The 21,109-nt window shown below is 45.6% G+C and overlaps 1 protein-coding gene across 1 annotated transcript in view; it reads right to left on the bottom strand.

Annotated features, from left to right (window-relative positions):
• The window catches only part of LOC147693179 (uncharacterized), a 708,628-nt gene that overhangs the window by 285,313 nt on the left and 402,206 nt on the right, over nt 1-21,109 (bottom strand).

The raw sequence follows: 21,109 nt of genomic DNA, 5'->3' as shown, positions 1-21,109 counted from the left end.
AGCAAAAAGATGCTACATCATGGAGAGACGGGGATAACGAGGAAGAAAAAGGCAGTCACTAACAATGCCTAATACAAACTGTGCTTGCCAAAACGTTTCTCTGAATGGTCAGGTGTGATGAAGGTAGGTGGAGACAACAGTACAGTTCACTATAGAACATTTAGCTTGAAAAGGAAATTATTACTAACCCAGTAAACTGTTCTAGGAATGTACTGCTTTCGATTCACATGCTGTGCATACTGCTGCCTCTAGTGTTGGGCCCAGATGTGTGCAAGTTTATTTTCTTTGGAAGAAGCCTTTCGAGTTAGGAGGTAGTGTGACTTCTCCACTCACTTGCTTGTAATGTGCATGGTGATCGACTCCATGTTCGATTGTTCTGCTGCACAGCGGGTGAGGATACACTGTAAACACAAAGTGATGTATAGAGAGAGGTCCACGCAAAAAGAGACAGCAAGATTACTGCAACGGAGGAATAGGCAATGTACTCTTAGCTTTAGCATAACATGTTTAGATGCCCTTTACTGTTCATCTTGCAATGCCTGATTTGGATAGGGCCATCCATTTATGGGGTTTCGAGAAAGCAACAAAGTGTTGTGTGTTTCTGAAAGGTTAAGGGCCAGATGTAGGAAGCCTAATTACGGTCGGTAACGGCCGAATTTTGGCAATTACCGACCGGAATTACGCTTTTCAGATGTAGGTGGCCAAATTGTAGGATTCGGTAATTTACCGAATCGGTAACTTAAGGAATCTGTAAATTACCGAATTCTTAACATACCGATTCGGTAAATTACCGAATCATTAATGTAGAGAGCACTCAAGTAAGCGCTTTTTACATTTAGGGATTTGTTATTTACCACCAACTATTAGTTGGTGGTAAATTCTGAATACCTTTCAAAAAGCAATTTTTTGCTTTTTATTCAGTGCCGTGTGGCAGACATACATGCCCTTAGGGCATGTATGTCTACCACATGTGCACCCATGCACTATACAGGGGTGCAACAGGGTGGCAATGTGACACCCTGCCACCCTTGTAGGTCTACCCCCTATTACCGATTCGGTATTATGGGCCTCCAGTCCCCTAGGACTGAATGGGGAATACCGATTCGGTAAATACCGAATCGGTATTTAACAAATTTTACCAATTCGGTAAAATTTACTGAATCATTAGCTACATATTATTTACCAATTCTAAAATACCGAATTGGTAAAATTCGGTATTTTAGAATCAGTAAATGATATTTACCTACATCTGGCCCTTAGTCTTGTCAATGTAGCACATGAGGGCTTACTTGACATTCAAAGTATGGAGAGCCTGTTCCGCAACCGAATCAAGTTGTGGGGAAGAAAACAGGGAGTTCAATGGATTTGTTATGGTGGAACTGAGAGACCTCCATCCGGAGGAATTTGTGGTCGGTGCGCTGGACAAACCTAACCCTGTGGACTTGGAATAAAGACCTGAAGCTCAATGACACGCCTCAGTGAAATGATAGCAGCCAAACCACCACCTTCCAAGACTGAAACTGAAGGAGGCAGGAATGGGGGATCCAGCCGTCTTGTAAAGGCAATGTTGTGGTTCCAGGTGGGGGCCGATAGTACCCGAGGAGGAATGACTCTCTTAAGACCCCTCATGAAATCCTAGGTGACCCACATTCTGAAGAGTGAAATGTGTTGTCTGATCTGAAGATAGGCGGGCACAGCAGCTAGGTGCAGCCGTGTAGAAATGAAGTCCAAACCCAACATCTTCAAGTGGAGAAGGTAGCAGATAGTATCATGCAATTTGGCTGCCACAGGGTCAGTGTGGTTAGAGTGACATTATTATGTGAATCTCTTTCACTTGGCAGCATGACAAGCACAGGTGGTATGCACATACATTCAAGATTAAAGTACCCAAACTCTAGGATCTCGAGAGCCAGATCACAAGATTGAGAGACCTAGGATTCGGGTGCCTGATTTTTCCATGGTTCTACGTGAGAAGGTCCTGCCTGTTGGGAAGGCTCTAGTACAGAACTACTGTGCATCTGAGCAGAGCTGTGAACTAGGGTGGACGAGCCCAGAAAGGAGCTCCCAAAATGAGGGTGAGAGATGTCTGCCGAAGCCTCCAACCCACAAAAGGGAGTAGTGGAAGAGGAGGAAAAGCATAGGCAAATATCCCTGACCAACTCACCCATAGTAATTTCCCTTGGACTATGGGTGTGGAAACTTGTAGGAAAAGCTTGGGCATTTGGTGCTTTCTGCCGTAGCGAATAGGTCTATCTCTGGGAAGCCCCAATGGTGTAAGTACTGGAGGAGGACTTGCGGGTGGAGTTTCCACTTGTTGACGCATTCTGTTGGGGAGGTCGGTAAAGTTGTTGTCCACTCCCGGGAGGTTCTCCGCTAGTAGATGGATCTTGTGTCCGAAAGCCCACAGACAATTGATCTGGGCCACGTGAGAAAGCTGGGGAACGTGCACCCTTGTTTTTGAAGATAATGCATGGCTGTCATGTTGTCCGTCTTGATGAGGAATACTTTGTCAATCAGGTGGGGAAGGAAAGCTTTCAATGCAGGGTGAGCAGCTAGTAGTACCAGGTAATTATTGTAGAGACCTTGGTGGCTGGAGTCCAACTGGCCTTGGACAGTTAGATCCTGTAAGTGCGCAGCCCATCCTGTAAGGGCGGAGTCCGTTTTAACGGTTCTCTGCGGAACTGGGCAGAGAAAAGTCCGTCCCTGCAACAAGTTGTTGGTGTGCCACCACTGCAGTGAAGAGAGTGACTGTAGGGATCTAGAATTATATGTACTTATGATTGGCCCACTATGTACCATATAACCGCATATGCAAATGAATAATCATGTGTTATTATGTAGTATATGTATGCTTTGCGATTGCTTCATGAAGGCCCATTTCCGACCTATTGGCATGACTGCAGCCATCCGGTTTCGTTTCCTTTCGTTCATGTACTGTTTCCCAGAAGTCACGTGGGTTAGCTCTTGGTACGAAACCATGTTGCCAGGCTTAGCCTCCTTCTCTTTTCCTTAGTGTGTAGCTCAGGGAAACCCAAGGTCACACCTGCCCCTCTTGTGGGATGCATGCATTCTAGCAGAGCCCGTTCCTGTACTCCCCGGGCTCTAGATAGACAAGAGGGCATCACACTGACCTGCCCCCGGAACAGCTCCTGTTTAGCTACTAGCAATCAATGGTGCCTTATATGGGTCTTCCTGCTGGCTCACTGACAACATGTATTTTTTCCTTGTAAGGTGTTAACCTGAATGTGCGAAAACGTAAATATGCTTTGTATCATTTGTATGTAGTCAGTCTCCTCTGCGCACCTCCGAAGGGTCGTGTAGACCGAGGCTCCCCTGTCAGGGTTTGCATTGATTTGAATAAACGATTTGACCTTCTCCATTGCCGACTACTTTGTTGTTCGTTTATATTATATATGGGCTATTGGTAAGTATAGTCCGGACTATCGGAAATTTCGTTCCTTCAGTTGGCGACTCCGCCGGGACTTCACGATAGGGTCGCCCCCCTCTTGTAAACAGGAGTAGACGGGACAGGGAGGAGTTCTGGCCGAGTGGGTGGACAAACAGAATTTTGATTTAAAACACCCGTTTTGCGGTATGTTACTTGGAAGTTCCGCCCTCGAGCCCAGTATCCCTCCCAGCTGCTGAAGACCCTACGCCGGAGTCCTACGGGCTTAACCCGAGAAAAGAACAGGCTGTGTCGGTCTGTCTAGAAGTCGGCAGTGGAGAATTTGTGATCGGCCTGAGTGCACCAGGTGAGTGAATTTTGTGATTGTATTTGAAAACGACGCTTGGAATAAGTGTTCGCTTGGTAACAGCAGTCTGCTTTTCGAAGTAGTGGCCAGGGAAGCTGGTCCACAAGGGAATCAGGGGATTTTGATGTTGTGGCGCAGGGGCTGCACGGGTAGACTCCTCATGGATTTGTTTTGAATTTTGAACAAGAATACTTGGTGCCTTCGCAGAGTATGGAGTGCTCGCTTGGCTGAGCCCACTCTTGGAAAATCCTGGGAGCAACTGGGTAAGCTAGGGCTCTGGGGCCGTAGGTCCCGAAGTCCGGCACAACCAGAACAGGACCAGGTGATGACCTAGGGGTGAGTTTATGGTTCGCCTACGAAGTGATTCTTAGAAGCGGTCTACGGACAGTTCTTTTGTGGTGGAATTCTGGTTGGTTTTGGAATTCTTTTTGAATTGATTCCTCGAACAGGAGTCGACGGGCTCTGTTTGTTTTGGAGACATGTCATTTGCATTTGAATTTGTATTGAGCTCATTTTGAACCCTACCTTGCTTTACAGCACTTTATATGGTTGGAAAATAGAAGGAGTGTGAGAAAGTGAATAGTGAAAAGGGCGCGCCCGTGTGTAAGAAATGATTGAAAATTATAACATAAAATTGTAATACTGTATTATTATGCCTTGTTTTAGCAAAATATGTTTTGGGTGCTGCTGTCGGCGAGGAGCTCGGCTGGAAGAGAGACAGCCCGCTCCTCCCGAGGGAATCCCTAGCTTCGATATGTATGTAAAACATGGTCTTACCCCGATCCTGTTCAATACCCTATGGCACAAATATACCAGGGATAATACGGATTTGCAATGGCCTTTAACCGGATCATTCGATGAGAAAAAGATTAATTATCTCCAGAATAAGATGTTTATGAAGAAGAGCCGTCAGTCGATGTTTGACTCCTTGAACCTGTGGTTGAAAGAAGCAAAACGACGATGAATAAGGTAGGAGAAATTGGGAAAGATTAAATCAGGACAGACTGTTACTCAGAAAGCTATAGCTTATGATTAGGCTTTCCTGTTTTCAGTTTCTATTTTTGGTAAATTCTGGTGGGGTTTTTTCAGTGTATTCCAGTGATTTCAAAACCTTAAAAAAACAGTGGTTATCAGTGGTTACACATTTTCGTGCAGTTAAAAACAACATTAATGGTGTTTTTCCGGTGTTTATGGAACGTTTTGCTTTTATTATTGCTTGCTTTCTGCAATGATAGGGACTGGTATATAGGCAGTGTACTACAGCATTTATGGGGTCCAAACACATTTTACAAGTCAATCTTATTGTAGTACAAGATACAATACTTCTTCAGTGAGTCATTGATCATGCACACTCGCGCTTTCCTTCCTATGTAAACTGTCATCTGTGTACAGGCCCTCTCCACATTGCCAATTGAGGCAGACCATGTCAAAACAGCCAGTACACAATTTGCTGCACCTGAAGATTGTAATTCCCTGGGACAGGTGCTGGAACAATGCATTGAACTGGGTGTATATGCCCTCGGAGTTATTGAAGCAGGCTAAAATGAAGCAGCACTTATCAAAGTCCAGAGAAAATTCACCTTTACGGAAGGGATCTAGAACTTGTACAGATTTGTTGAATGAGCTATGGGATGAGTCAGAGAGTAGTGGTAGAGAATATAATGAGATTGGTATAGTTTAGTGTATTGGAGATTCTGAATTAGGAGTAAAGAAAAATATAAAGATACATAGGTACATGGAAGTTATATATGTATACGGAAGGTAATATATCTTCTCTATAGTTTGTTCACTGGGTTCTGTAGGGCAAATAGTGGCCGGGGATACCCGATTAAGCGCACTATCTAGTTTAGAAATTAGTGTGGGTGCAGAACTGTCGGTGCAGAAAATCAGTCATTACTGGGGTCAAAATATCTCATACTGCGAGCAGCAATTCCAACCCAGTACCAAGTATGGAAGCAAAGACTCAGTAATGCTGCAGATGAGCCAATGATTGACAGTCTGTGTCTGCTAAAACAGGAGTGTCCACCACAGGCTGGGAAGGCCCAAATCACAGTCAGATCTTCAAGACCTCCTGCCAAGCTGATCCGACGACTTTGCCTTGACACTGCCCCAAAAATTAGGTTGTCCTGCTCTGAGCTGTTCTGCATCAGCAAATCCAATTCAGCTGGACCTGGTGTAGAAGTTATCTCGCCTTCTAGAGAGCTCTTCGACTACAGCCTGCAGCCTTGCTCCACTGGAACAATCGAGGTCCAAAGAAGTGAGTATGTATGGAGGGAGAAATTTTCACTAGCAAAAGTGTAAAAAGTATTCAACTGGCAAGGGACCTTCTTTGGGTGCGAAATTCAAATATATCTCAGTTAGAGATTTCCACCAAATGTCAATGACTTCACCCTGACCTCGCCCGGAAGCTATCCAACAACTAAGGCCCTCTTTGGCCACAGTCAGTTGTCTTGCCCATTAGAAACACAGTAATTCATTGTTATTTCTTCTGAGTGAACTCTAATCCTCCGAAGTAGCGTGCTGTTCGCTCCTGCAGAGTGCTTCAATGCCATTCTAGGGATAGTCAGAGCTATATAAATACAATTTACAGTTGAACCAAATGGCTTGAACAAAAAATTGCATTTATTTTAACCGAACTTTCAAGGAAGACATTGGTCTTCTGTGTATATGTAGTATCTCAAACTTGAACACATCTGCCTAAAAGCATGCATATTCCCCACTTTCATGTATTTGGTATTGAAGAGTGCCTCCTCCTGATTAAGTAACTCAAGTTGGGCAGCATTTCTGGGGGTGGCTGTCCAGGCTACTAAACAACTGCTGAGCTGCCAGGGGTGCCTAGAATCCTAGGGCCTCATTTACGAGGCTGTGCGTCACTTTTACGCCGCCAGTGTGTCACTTTTTGTGACGCACCAGTGGCGTAAAAAATGCGCCTTGTTGCGCCATATTTACAAAGTGACGCATCTAGGTAGATGCCTCACTTTGTAAACCCCTGCGCCACAGAATACCTGCGCCAGGTATAATGTATGCAAGGGAGGCGTATTGCCGCAAGGAAGGGTCGTAGAAGTGACGCAGTGAAATTTATGAGATTTCACTGCATGACTTTTAGGACGCCGTTGCGTCAAAATCTTGTGCCTGCCTCACAGCAGGAGTAAGACTGGCGCTGGACCTTTCACATGGGGCTTGCCCCATGTGAAAGGACGCATTTCTGGAGTTGCATCACTTTTGTGACACACTCCAGCACTGCGTCACTTTTGCGCTCACAGATACGTCAGAAATACTGACGTATCTGTAACTCCTTGCGACATGATGCGTCATACATTAAATATGACGCATCAGGTATGTCGCAAGGAGTGCGCACTGAGAAGTGACGCATCACTGCTGTCACGCAGCGATGCGTCATTTCGCATAAATGAGGCCCCTAGTCCGTGCCAGCATTGAAACTTTGCTATTAAATTCTGCCTCTGAGATATTTTCAGTGAATCCAGTAATTCTTCTTTCATTTCTGTTGCACCTGCACACTTTTCAGCAGACACAATCTGTGATAAACCTAATAAAAACAATACTGAAATATTCATCTTCCTCTTAAGAATCTTAACCACAGATTTCAACACGGAGTACTGCGAAGTAAATCATAAAATCTGGTGGAGAGAAATAACTGAAGATACTAAAACCAAAGGAAGAGGTGTCTTATATGAATCCAATATATGCCTCATGACTGTCAGGTTAAACACCACATGAAAACTGACAAAAAGAGACACACGGGCTGTGATTAACCGGACACAAAAAAGCGGCTAAAGAGAGAACACTTTATCTGACATGGTGGAGATTAGCCCTGAGGGGAGTGGGACAGGATTTGTAAATCAGATGAGGCATAGTCTCCATACTAATTACTAACCTTTAAAGGAGACCGCCACATTGTACATTATTTTTGCATCGGGTGAAATAACGTGCTGGTTGAATTTCATGTTTCCAGCCACCTAGAACACAACGTGCCAGGTGACCTTTCAGTGGTGAATGATTTTCACTATCCCCTCGATCCAGTTGGAACTGGAAATCAGTTACTGAGCGGTGGTGTCGCAAGTATTTCCCACCTGTTTTTTTAAACAATATTCCTCTCCCTCCGCAGTGGCTAATCTCCTTCACTCCTCCATGGGCTTCCAGGAAATGTGCCCTGGGTCAGATTAAATTGCTAAAAGGTATTTTGCAGCATAGGCCCCCAGGCTGTCACCAGCGTGACTCCGGTGCAGCATTTTCGTCAGAACGAGGGCTGGTTCCTATATGCACATAAAACACGGATTATATTGGCAGTGATAACAATAACGGAAAATGCACGCCTAAGCAGCTGCAGGGATAACAATTTTAGAGGAATTCTCAAAGCTGCAACTATAGCCAAATTTGGGGAGGTGGGGAGTGTAATTCTTCCAGGAATAGGCTCTCTGCCTGAGACAGGGGCTGAGTCCGCTTCCCAGTCACACACACAGCTGCACCCGAGTACTTCACAGGTCTTTAAAAGACCATTTACGTCTGGACGAGGCTTTGTTGCTTTTTCACCCCTTCATCTCCAGAATGGAGATGAAGGATTCTGGAGATGAAGGGGTGAAAAAGCAACAAAGCCTCGTCCAGACGTAAATGGTCTTTTAAAGACCTGTGAAGTACTCTGGCGAGGCTGTGTGTGTGACCGGGAAGCTGACTCACCGGGTTGAGGCACACGACAAGGGGGGAGGGGGGAGGGGGAGGACGCTGAAGCCCTTTGAGCCATATGGGCATTCTGAGCAATAACTGAAAATGCGCGTTTTCTGCTCAGATGCAAAGAGAGGTCTGACGCACTCTAACAGCTGTCCCGCCCAAGTTCTGTGTTTCCCAGCCCTGCCTCGCTACCTGCTGCCGTCAAGCTGTGTGTTTAGGAGCAGGACATGGCCAGCCCAGCTCCTCCCTGGGCCCCCTGCCAGGGTGAAGTCCGCCGCCTCGAGCGTATGTATTGCACGCCTGAGAATTGTCTGAAAGGGGGTGGAGACCCCTGCGGGCGAAGACTAAGTAGCTCTTCTCCCCAGATAAAAAGGGGCCCCTCCAGAAGTTAGCATGCTGATAGCCCATTAAACCACCCCGAGCTCCTGCACACAAACAGGCCACCCGTGCACCTTAGCCCAATCAGACAAATGTATCGTGCAACACGGGGAAACAAACAATGGAAAACCCTCAAAAAGAACCAATGCAGGCAGCTGGGAGGTTTCCGTTCACTTTAACGAGCAACCTTTTCAGCACAGTTCAGCTTTGTACTGCTTTGGCTCCCTCAAGTGGCCAAGCAGTATTAGAATGTGAAAAATCAGTGACACTCGGTTTCAACCGGGTCAGCTAATTTTTAGACAGTATGGTTTTCTCGAGCATAATCGGTTTAAACCGAATTCCGAACAGCCTACTTATGATAAAGGAAAGGTGGAGGAAAATATTGCAAAGATGGATAGACAGTTCCGACTGGGAACAGATAAAAGTAATGTGGCACGACCCGATTCTGGAGATGAGATGGAGGATTTATTAGAAGCCCGTCCGCCTCCTCCTTATGCTCCACAAGGTTTATATCCAGCAGTTCCGGTGGCCCGAGTAGATCGACCAGGGGCCGCGGCGGCCATTACGGCTCCAGTCGGAACAGTAGCCACGGCCCCATCTGATGGATCCATACAAAGTGCGCTATTGTCCCCTCCCTCACTCCGACCAACTACCTCACCTTTGATTTCGTTACAACCGGATACGGTTGTTTCCTCCCCTTTGTACCCGGTATTTCTCTCTCCCCCGGCACGAAGCTCTATAGATCCCCGAGCTTTGGCTACTTTAGATACCACGCCTAAACGCTTCAGATCCGATTTAAGTGATCAACAAATTTTTGCTAGATACGCGCTAGGAATGGAGAAAAGAAAGACAATAGTAGATCAGGCATCCCAGTGGATGCGGAATGCCATTTATACAATGGAGGATATTTGGAGTACTATGAAAGATTTCGAACCGGTTGCTCAGCAACTGGCTTTAGAAAATATGGCGATTCGATTAATTTCACTATGGGAACAGTGTTTTGAGGAAGGGATCGCTCACCAAATATTGAGGGATATAAGAGAACGAGCCCATAAGTTCCAGTTGCAGGCTGATGAAGTGTATCAGAATGTAGCGATTCTGTTACAGTATCGAGAACGAATGCATCGGAAATGTGCCGATTGGGGAACGCAAAATCCTATGAGGGATCATAGGATACACCCTCTCTTCTTTCCCCAATTACCTGAAATAAAAGACGCTGGGAGCACCGTCACTAGAGCAAGGGTAGACGCAAGGCTCCAGGAACAATGGGTTTACACCCCTTGGAAGCGAAGTGAGGTTCTTACATTGAAAGCTCAGCTTCCTGATCCCCGTAAGAATCCCACAGCTTACTATAAGGAATTGGCAGAGGCTGCTAACTCCACTATCATGACCGTCCCCACATTGAGTTATTCTTTGGTCTTCTGATCCTGGTTGATATCTGGAGGTAGATACATGATACAGATCATGCCCCCAAGTTAGGGGGAACCTGGGATCAGCTGAAAAATTGGGATAAGGAACGAAAACCTGGCGAAAAACCCAGCGATGAAATTTTAGCGGTACCAGATAAAATCATTACATTTATGCAGACCCTCCTCCCTCCTAAGAAAACAGATTGATATAAATTAATGACCTGTAAGCAAAAAAAGGATGAAAGTGTGTCAGACTTCTTTACCAAGTTTGAGAAAACGTTTATAGATTTTAGTGGACAAGATTTGTCCACAGATGGAGGGATTCGATTGTTCGTGAACAGATTCGTCACAAATCTGCTCCGTCTCGCCTCCAAGCAGCAGAAAGTACTTGGACTACGGCCACCCCGTCCTTGATCCTCAGTATGGCTCAATACTATGAGCATAGAGAGAATGAGAGTAAGGAAAAGACTGAAAAGAAAGCGAAGGATTTAAAGACCAGAGTTCTGTTGCAACAGGTTAGTAGAGGACAAAATATGGGACGAGGTGGCCGTGGTTTCTCCCAAAGGGGAGTGACAGCCGGCAGAGGAAGAGGAGGTCCTCCGAATATCGGTATTAATCAATGTTTGTATTGTAAATTGGAGGGACATTGGAGAGCGGATTGTCCTCTGTTATTGGCCAGGAATGGTCCCAGTAGGGGACGAGGACGGGGTCGAGGAAATATGGATCGTAACAGTACGAGACGGGAGGAGGAGGATTCTCGGAAAAATTATTTCGATAATCCACAGAACAGGCAGTACTATAATGAAAATTATAGAGACGACGGATATGATGGACATGATTATGCATGGGACAGCGAAGGACAGAGAGGGGGCCACATTACAGTACCAGTTGACCAAGAGGGACCTTATGTACAAGGGGCACTGTTGGGCGCATCGGGAAAATTCCTATTGGATACTGGAGCAATGAATAGTTCTGTTGCTCATACCATGGTCCCAGGGGCTGCTCTGTCTGGCCAAAATAATGTATCAGTAGGATTCTCTGGAATACCTGTGGTAAGCCCCGTATCTAAGCCCTTGCCTTTTACTGTTGGTCCTATTTCTATACAGTCACCATTCCTATTGACATCCAACTGCGGTGAGAACCTTTTGGGGTTGGATATTTTAAAGAAGTTACATGCTCGAATTTATTGTTCGCCAGATGGGGTGTATTTGACCTTGCAGAAACCTTCCCCGACAGATGCACAATACTTTGCAAAAACTGAACGCCTTCCTCCCGAATTTTCTACGATTCCTCAGACACTGTGGGCTACTGGAGACACTGATGTTGGTCTGTTAAGAATAACCCCGTGTCAATTACCCTGAAACCTAATGCACAGCTGCCTCGCATTCCACAGTATAAAGTTTCACCAGAAGGTGAACAAGCTCTGTTGCACATTGTCGTGACCTTATTCAAAAAGGGGTGGTGGAAGAGACAGCAGCGAATACGTGTAATAGCCCGATTTTACCGATTTTGAAGAAAGCACCAGTTGATGGTGCCCCAGATTATAAGAATACATATCGTTTTGTGATTGACCTCCGAGAGGTTAATAAAATAGTGGTCCCACAGTATCCGGTGGTACCCGATATAACTGCTATTTTGACCATGATTCCTCCTACGGCCCAGTACTTTTCTGTAATTGATCTGAAGAATGCCTTTTTCAGCATCCCGATAGTAGGCATATCTTCGTATTCTCATTGGCTGGCCGAAGTTTTAGATTTACACGAGCCCCCCAAGGCTATACTGAAAGTCCCAGTATTTATAGTCAAGCCTTGAATGCAGTTCTGAATGAATTGATTTTGCCTGCTGGGAATACGATTATTCAATATGTTGACAACATTTTGGTGGCCTCTGATACAAAAGAGGGATGCAAAGAGGCTACGGTAAAATTATTACATCATTTGGCTGATAAAGGAAATAAAGTGTCGCTTTCTAAATTTCAATATTGTCGACAGGAAGTGGCCTACCTAGGCCATTTCCTGTCGAAAGCGGGGATGCGACTAACTCCTGAATGAATATCTGTTATAACTAACATGTCTGTACCTCGTACTCAGCGTGATGTTCGTGCTTTTCTTGGCATAACTTCTTACTGTCGCCAATGGATACCTAACTATTCACTCCTCTCTAAACCCTTGTTGCATTTGACACCCAAAGATGTGCATGAACCCTTGCCCTGGACGGATGAATGTCAAGAAGCCTTTGAATCTTTAAAGTCTGCTCTTTGTTCTGCACCCGTGTTGGGAACTCCAGATTACCGGAAGCCTTTTTCACTTTATGTGCACGAGGTGGACGGTTGTTCATTATCAGTATTAACTCAGACTTTTGGTGGAAAACAGAGACCCTGTGCATTTTTCTCTTCAGTTTTAGACATTGTTGCTCGAGCCCTCCCAAGTTGTTTGAGGGCCACTGCTGCAGTAGCATTGGCCATCCGACAATCGGAAGGAATAGTCCTAAATACTGATCTCACAGTTATGGTACCGCATGCTGTGGACATCCTCTTGAATAGGACAAAGACCCAACACCTGACGAGCGCTAGATTAACAGGATATGAGCTGACACTGTTTGCCCCACACATTACCATCAAGAGATGTGCTACTTTGAACCCAGCTACATTGTTACCTCTCCCTGAGAATGATGAAAAAGATGATGTGCATGATTGTATATTTAGAACAGAGGAGGAAACGAAGGGACGTGTGGATTTGACTGACACCCCTTTACTCGAACCAGAGGGAGAATTGTATGTAGACGGTTCTTGTTTTAAGTTACCAGATGGCACTACGACAGCTGCATATGCCATTACGACTTTGAAAACAGTGGTGGAAATCGCAAGGATTTCACACCACTCAGCTCAGGCAGCTGAACTAATAGCTTTGATGAGAGCATGTGAATTAAGTGAAGGACTGAGGGTAAATATTTTTACAGACAGCCAGTACGCCTTTGGCGTTGCCCATAGCTTTGGGAGGCTGTGGAGGGAGAGGGGTTTCTGTACCACGCACGGACAGAAAATCCAACATGGCCCCCTAATTGATCGATTATTATTTGCTTTGACATTACCAGCAAAAGTGGCCATTATTAAATGCAGTGCCCACAAGAAAGTTGTAGATTCTACAGGGAAGGGAAATGCTTTTGCTGATTCAGTAGCGAAAGAAACGGCTCAAGCTAAAGGAAGCCCCATGTTCCCCAGTACTTTTGCCCGATGGCCTATTGAAACATCCCTTTTTGACAATACCATTGAGAGTGTAAAAGAATTGCAAAAAGAAGCAACTATGGAAAAAATACGAAGGTGGGAACAGGAGATCAGGAGACTAGATAAGAATGAATGTTGGATACATCGATCTGAGAAACAGCGATGGTTGCTTCCTAATGCTTTAGTATATGCAGTAGTAACTATGGCCCATGGTCCAGCCCATACAAGTGCGAAAGGAAATAGTGCGGTACTAGACCCAGTATGGAATAATCCAAACATTTCTAAAACTGCCGCACACATTGTCAAATATTGTCCGGTATGTTTGCAGCACAATCCTAGAGGTAGAGAACCTGTTCTGAGCGGCAATTTTGCGCCGCCTTCCTTGCCTTTTGAAGTCATACAGATGGATTATATACAGATGGAACGTGTGAACAATTTGAAATATGTACTGGTGGTGGTGTGTGCCTTTAGTAAATGGGTTGAAGCCTACCCCACCAAAGATGCCACGGCAGTTGCTACTGCCAAAGTGTTAATAAAGGAATTTTTTCCTCGTTTTTGTTTGCCCCAAATTATCTGGTTGGACAATGGGCCCCATTTTAATGCCCAGTTGGTACAGAGTGTTTGTGATGGCCTAAAGATAAGACAGAAGATCCACGCTGCTAGACATCCACAGTCAGCAGGGTTGTTTGAGAAATATAATGGTACGTTGAAATTGAAGATGACCAAAATCTGTGCGAGCACTGAATTAAAGTGGCCGGATGCTCTTCCGTTGGCCTTATTGTCCCTTAGAACGACCCCTCACACTCGAACAGGACTGTCTCCTTATGAAGTGATTTTTGGGCGCCCTGCCAATGTGTTTGGAGTCCCTAGGCCCCGATCCTTTAGAGATATTGATTAACCGTTGATGACAGATTATTTGTATGCCTTGACTAAAGATCTGCGTTCTATTAATCAACAGGTATAGGACACATTGCAGCCACTACCGGAGGGTCCTGGACATCGTTTAGAACCCGGCCAATGGGTTCTAGTGAAGAATTATCAGCGGAAATCTAGTTTGGAGCCCAGGTGGTCCGATCCCTACCAGATCATCTTGGCTACGAGGACGGCGGTGAAGGTGCATGGCCGAAAACATTGGATTCATGTGTCCCATCTGAAGCGCCTGCCGCTGCCCCTGCCTTCTGATCAACAAAACGGATTCGGAGTGTGAAAACCAGGAAAACGAGCGGCTGAAAGGTTTTGTGCCCTTTTCAGATGCACAGGATATAGGGCAATCAAGTGAAGTGCTGAATGAAGGGAAAAGTGTGACAGCTCATTCAGAAGCAGTTGCCAGTCCCGAGGTGTCACAAGGATTGACCGAATCTGCTACTAATGCTACCGAATTGTTTTCCGACCAGGAGCAGCCTGGTCGTTGTCGATACGATCTGCGGCCCCGAAAACAGCGCGGTACCCCACTCACTAATGGAAGAAATTAGATCAAGACTCTGGGTTGAAAAATCTTGAGTGGAGTAATTTGGGGTACTGAGCGAGACACTGGACTGAACCCGCAGAGAGCCTGGAACATTGTGTTAATTTGGCTCTGTTCAGAAAGAAAGACTGAGTTGAGGGCCGCAATCGTACTTTTGGAATCTGCAAGTTTGCTTTTTCAAATGAGATGAGAAGGGTCTGCCTGTAAGGCTCTTAAACGGACACAGGGAGAAGATCCCTTGGTGGGAAGAAAAAACCCTCTGGTGGTGTGCGTTCTTTGTGGATACAAAGATTAGTTTTGGACTTTTAGCAAGGGACCGAGATAGATTTGGACTTATAGAGAGTATGTTTCCTTTTGCTCGATTTATGATGGAAGATGAACGACCACTTGCCCCCGGCGCCCTATTAATGACATGCAACTGTTTTCCGGATGGCCCACCAGAGTGAAGGTGGCATTCGTTGTGTGTATTTTCATAATTACTGTAATCATGATGTGTGTGTTTGTATATTTAGAGTTTCAGCATCCAGTGCAGGCATTATTGAAAACCACTCCTGTTCCGGAAGAACATCTCTTTTATTCTCTACCCCCACATAAGGCTAGACATAGGGAAACCTGTTCTAAGATCGTATTCATTGAAATGCTGCATCAGACTCACAGTACTACGAACAAGACCAATTGTTGGGTTTGTGGATTGTTACCATCAGTCATGCATCAGCATGAGTTATTCATTTCCCTCCCTCTGTCCTATTTAGCTAGCTGTGAAGCATGGTGGCAACTATTGTCATTAATGTATTCGCATTATGTTGAAAATCCCCAAATATACTCTGAGAAAGATTATGAGGCCATACTGAAGTATATAGAGCGACACCAAGGATTCGATGCGGAGGGGGATGGAGGCCAGGGTTCCTTAGATCCGAATGCTTGTATGAATGTATACACTGATTCTATAAACGATACCTGGTTGCAGGAAGAAATGCAGGATTTTGGACTTTTTAATTCTACTCTATATTTCCAGCACTTTAAGGAACGTAATGTTACAAATGATAAAGCCCTTCCGATTCCAATAATCAATGCTACCTCCCTATTTTGCATTAGGGGACGAGGTCACGTTAAGGTGGGGAGTAGCACTTGTAATTATACTTATACCTTGCAGACTGACAGTACTCCTCCGATGATCACTCCCCCTAATGTATATTTTGTATGTGGGGAAAATGCTTATACTTGGCTCCCTCTGGGATGGGCAGGACGATGGTATCTGTCCTTTCTCTATCCCCCTGTGTATATTGCCCCTTCTGATTACCATAGAACTCATCGATTGGTCAGAAGAGGAATAGAATCTAATCGGACTATTAGGAGTTTTGATACTGATAGTACTGATCAGACAGATACCTCGGTGCAACAATTCGAAGACATCTCTAAGGGCTTGGTCCCATTCTGGGGCCCGATTTTTAATAGTCGGAATATAAGACGTTTATCTAGAACTAGCAGCCCGCCCCAGCGTTGCCTGGGGTAGAAGGGGGCTGGGGGCTGCATTTCAGGTTTGCGTGCTCTCCCGCCCAGGCCCCCGCCCGCCACGACATTGTCTATGTCCCGGACAATGTTGTGGCGGGCGGGGGCCGGGGCGGGAGAGCACGCAAGCCTGAAATACTGGCTTCCCCTACCCCCGCCTGCCCTAACATTTCCCAGCAGCCCGTGCCCCCGCCCGCCCCGACCCTGGCTGCCCCGGATTCTTACCTTGCCTCTGCTGCTCACACCACCGGTCCATATTTCTCCGCTCCGCCGCTCTGCCACTCACCACCTGTCCGCCGCCGCTCCTCCCCACGCCATGTCCGCCTCTCCGCTCCGCCGCTGGCCTCCGCTCCTCCCCTGCGCGCCATGTCCGCCGCTCCTGGGACGCTGCTCCTCCCCTGCTCCTGATGTGACGACGCACGTCGCGGCCGGCGCTACTTTGGGGGAACTACTTTTTGTAAAAATTTAACTTTTTATATAACGTTTATTTAAAATTTTTTTAAAGCCTATGACCATCTACACACCCTGCCGATTTCAACGGTGTATCGGGTGTGTAGATTGGCGCTGTGGTTCCCGAGTTTACCTGGCTCAAAGGTGCAAGTTCTCTCTTTATAATAGTAGTATAGATTATTTTTGTAGAGCGCCATGTCACTAAACACGATCAGTCACTAATTGCTTCACAGTCCTATAGGCTTTATTGTGTCGGACAGCCAGATACATTTTGACTAATTCATCTCTAGAGAAAAAGGAACTCATTCCCTGAACTCATTGTACCGTCTATGTGTTTTTGTGTTTCCTTCATTAATGAGTAATGTTATTTTCATTACATGTATTAAGTACATTTGAGACTAAGTATACGTGACTCCCAACAGAACCACTGTTTTGTTTTGCATACATATCCAGGTTCTGAGGGTTACTGGGTTACCCCATTATCCTTAATGGTTATGAATATTCTCAGCAAAATCTAGTTGAGTGTGCCTTATTTTTAGTGTGCACACTTCACACACACGCCTGTATTGCTGCGTGCTGCTATGACCAACCATTGCACAGAGTTGTAGTGCAGTGTATTGGTTGGCAAAGGCTTACTATCTATGTTGGAACCTTCTTTATCAGCATACACTTGTGGCTCTATATGTTGTAATGCATTCTACAGATCTATAGTGCTGTGTGTTATACCCACTTAGCACACACAATTGCTATGGTAGAATATACGGTCAGTGTGTACCCTTGTGTGGTTACCCACAGCGACACTGAAAGCCACTTTCGGTTTAAGCAAAAAATGATACTATTTAAGCTGATTCTGAGTGGTCTATACTTAGAAGACCAAAAGTGAAACTAAAAGCCAAGAATGCAAACTGCTGTTGGCCGAACATCCAGGGTGGCTCGAGGTGTCACGCGTGGCGTCGGAGGGTGAGGCTGATATTATTAAATCGCTCTGTGTCCAACACCCATGCTTCCGTGGCTTGCATCAAGATATCTCTTAATTACGGTGCGGCGACGGGATTGCTCCAACATCTACTTCGCCCAAACTTGTCCTGTGTGCAAGCCTGACAGATGCATTCATTTAGGTGGAGATGGTCCAGGGACCATTTGATCATTTCATATTTATGATTGGCCGCGAGCGAACATTCCTGAATACATTACACTGAAACAAAACGTTTTTATCTTGCAGGGTGAGCGAGCGAGGAAGCAGGGACTGAGTGCTACGCCGCGGGAGGCAGGATATTCTTCAGAGTTCACGCGTCAGTTTACTCTTGGGATTACTAGGAGTCGTGACGTGACACAAAACACGGACTTTGCTGAAGTTGTACAGCGGATTGGTTTTATTCAAACTTCTGCTGCTGTTTTAGCGCATTATCTCATAGTAACCTTTAACAGTTGTGCATTGCTGGGAACTTTCAAGTCAGGGGACGGAAAGACTTTCAATCTCGGTTTTTACCCACCAGCACAAAGCACCTTGGGGCTTGTAGTTTCATGTTTCCGATCACAAGTGCGTCTCTTCCACACGCACAGCGCTGTCGGCTAAGCAAAAAAAAAACATAGCACCAGCTGCCATTTACCTTCTGGAAATTGGGGCTGTTGCAGTCAGTTGATAGCTGCGAGGGAGCATGTGTGTCATTGTTAATAATGAATATTAAATAACGAAGGTCGTTTTGGTCACCAGTGCAGTACCTCTCTCAGTTGTGCCTCGTTCAGTCCTTTCATTCCCGACCCGACCCTCCTCTCCCCTCTAGTGGCCCCATCCCAGTAGCACTTACTCCGGTCGGTAGATTCTTCACTATCAGGCGGGACATGATGCTCTTTACAGGAATCTTGCCTTCTTCCACTACTGTTACAATTCTCTCACGTTGGGTATGGGCGCTGCCATCTTTGTTTCCTTCCTCACCGCTCGTCACCGCTCCTACCCGCCTGTCGTCATCACGCACGTTGCTGTCATTGCTACATTGCGGCCGGCGCTTCTTTCAAGGGACTACTTTGTTTTTAAAGTTACATTTTTAAATTTACGTTTTATTTAAATTTTATCTAGCCTATGTCCATCTACACACCCTGACAATTTCAAGGATGTATTGGGTGTGTGGATTGGCGCTGTGGTTCCCGAGTTTACCTGGCCAAAAGGTTTGTGTTCTCTCTTTATAATAGTAGTATAGATTAGATAGTAGAAAATGTGGTTCAAACCACAACTGAGATCCTGACCAATCTTACTGTTGAGCTTCAGGCCACGAGACTCGTTTCTCTCCAAAATCGGATGGTGTTAGACGTCATCCTAGCGGATAGGGGAGGAGCTTGTAAAGTGATTGGCAGCTCTTGCTGCGTTTTTAATCCCGATTCGGGTTCTACCATACACCTCGCTATTAAGAAATTACATTGATTAGCCATTGAGCTTCATGTAGAAAACGGGACTTGGTCCCTTAGTGGATAGTTCTGGGGACTCTTGACTACCTGGGGTTGGAAGATATTTTTGATCTTAGCAGGGGCCTTTGGAATTATTTTTGTTTGTTGCATATGCCTCCAATGTGGTCCAGCATGTTGCATTTTTTTGTGCAACTAGAATTACGTCTGCTCTAACCACTTCCAGACAGGAAAAGATTGAGAAACAGATGATACAGAAGGAGGTGACCGATCTCATGCAAATTGATGAAGGCGTGTTTGTTGAGTAGATAGTTATATTGGCCAAAGGGCCGTCTGTAGGGATCTAGAATTATATGTACTTATGATTGGCCCACTATGTACCATATAAACGCATATGCAAATGAATAATTATGTGTTATTATGTAATATATGTATGCTTTGCGATTGCTTCATGAAGGCCCATTTCCGACCTATTGGCATGACTGCAGCAATCCTGTTTTGTTTCCCTTTGTTCATGTACTGTTTCCCAGAAGTCACGTGGGTTAGCTCTTGGTACGAAACCATGCTGCCAGGCTTAGCCTCCTTCTCTTTTCCTTAGTGTGTAGCTCAGGAAAACCCAAGGTCACACCTGCCCCTTTCGTGGGATGCGTGCATTCTAGCAGAGCCCGTTCCTGTACTCCCCGGGCTCTAGATAGACAAGAGGGCATCACACTGACCTGCCCCCGGAACAGCTCTTGTTTAGCTACTAGCAATCAATGGTGCCTTATATGGGTCTTCCTGCTGGCTCACTGACAACTTGTATTTTTTCCTTGTAAGGTGTAAACCTGAATGTGCGAAAACGTATATATGCTTTGTATCATTTGTATGTAGTCAGTTTCCTCTGCGCACCTCCGAAGGGTCGTGTAGACCGAGTCTCCGCTGTCAGGGTTTGCATTGATTTGAATAAACGATTCGACCTTCTCCATTGCCGACTACTTTGTTGTTCGTTTATATTATATAATGGATATTGGTAATGCAAATGCTACTTACCAGTATGCATCTGTTCTTGGCATGTAGGGCTGCTGACATTCATATCTGTGCATAGATCCCCGCCTAGTGTTGGGTCCGGATGATTGCACATTGTTGTCCTGGAAGAGTCTTCGAAGTATCACGAGATAGGTGGCTCCTCCCCTGGACTACAGTGCGCATGGGCATCGCCTCCATCCTCAGATTGTTTTTAGCCATTGTGGCCGAGATGGAGTGAACTATGTGAGTGATGACCATGCTATGAGCATATACCTGAATACTGCAGCTGCTACAGGCGCCGGGGAGGAGGGCGGGCGATATGAATGTCAGCAGCCCTACATGCCAAGAACAGATGCATACTGGTAAGTAGCATTTGCAGTTCGAGGCATGTGGGCTGCTGAATTCATATCTGTGCATAGAATACACAGCAGTCCCTCCATTAGCGGCGGCCGCCCGTGCCAGCTGCAGCAGTTTGGAAAAGTGTCTTGAGAACAGCCTGCCCTACAGCTGCCTGCTGCTTAGAGTGCACGTCTACACAGTAATGTTTTGTAAATGTATGTGTGGTAGACCATGTGGCTGCTCTACATATGTCCTCTAAGGGAATGTTTCCAAGGAAGGCCATAGAGGCCCCCAACTTTCTGGTGGAGTGGGCTCTTGGTGGAATTGTAAGAGTGCGCTTAGCTTTTGCATAACAGATCTGAATACATTTCACGATCCACCTAGCAATACCAGCCTTGGAAATAGCGTTACCTTTGTGGTGTGACGCAAAGGCAACAAAAAGCTGCTTAGTTTTTCTAAAATCCTTGGTCCTGTCAATGTAATACATTAGGGC

Source organism: Lissotriton vulgaris, chromosome 9 (genome assembly GCF_964263255.1).
Source record: "Lissotriton vulgaris chromosome 9, aLisVul1.2, whole genome shotgun sequence".
NCBI lineage: Eukaryota > Metazoa > Chordata > Amphibia > Caudata > Salamandridae > Lissotriton > Lissotriton vulgaris.
The sequence above is the reverse complement of the archived record's forward strand: the minus strand, read 5'-3'. Positions and strand labels throughout refer to the sequence as shown.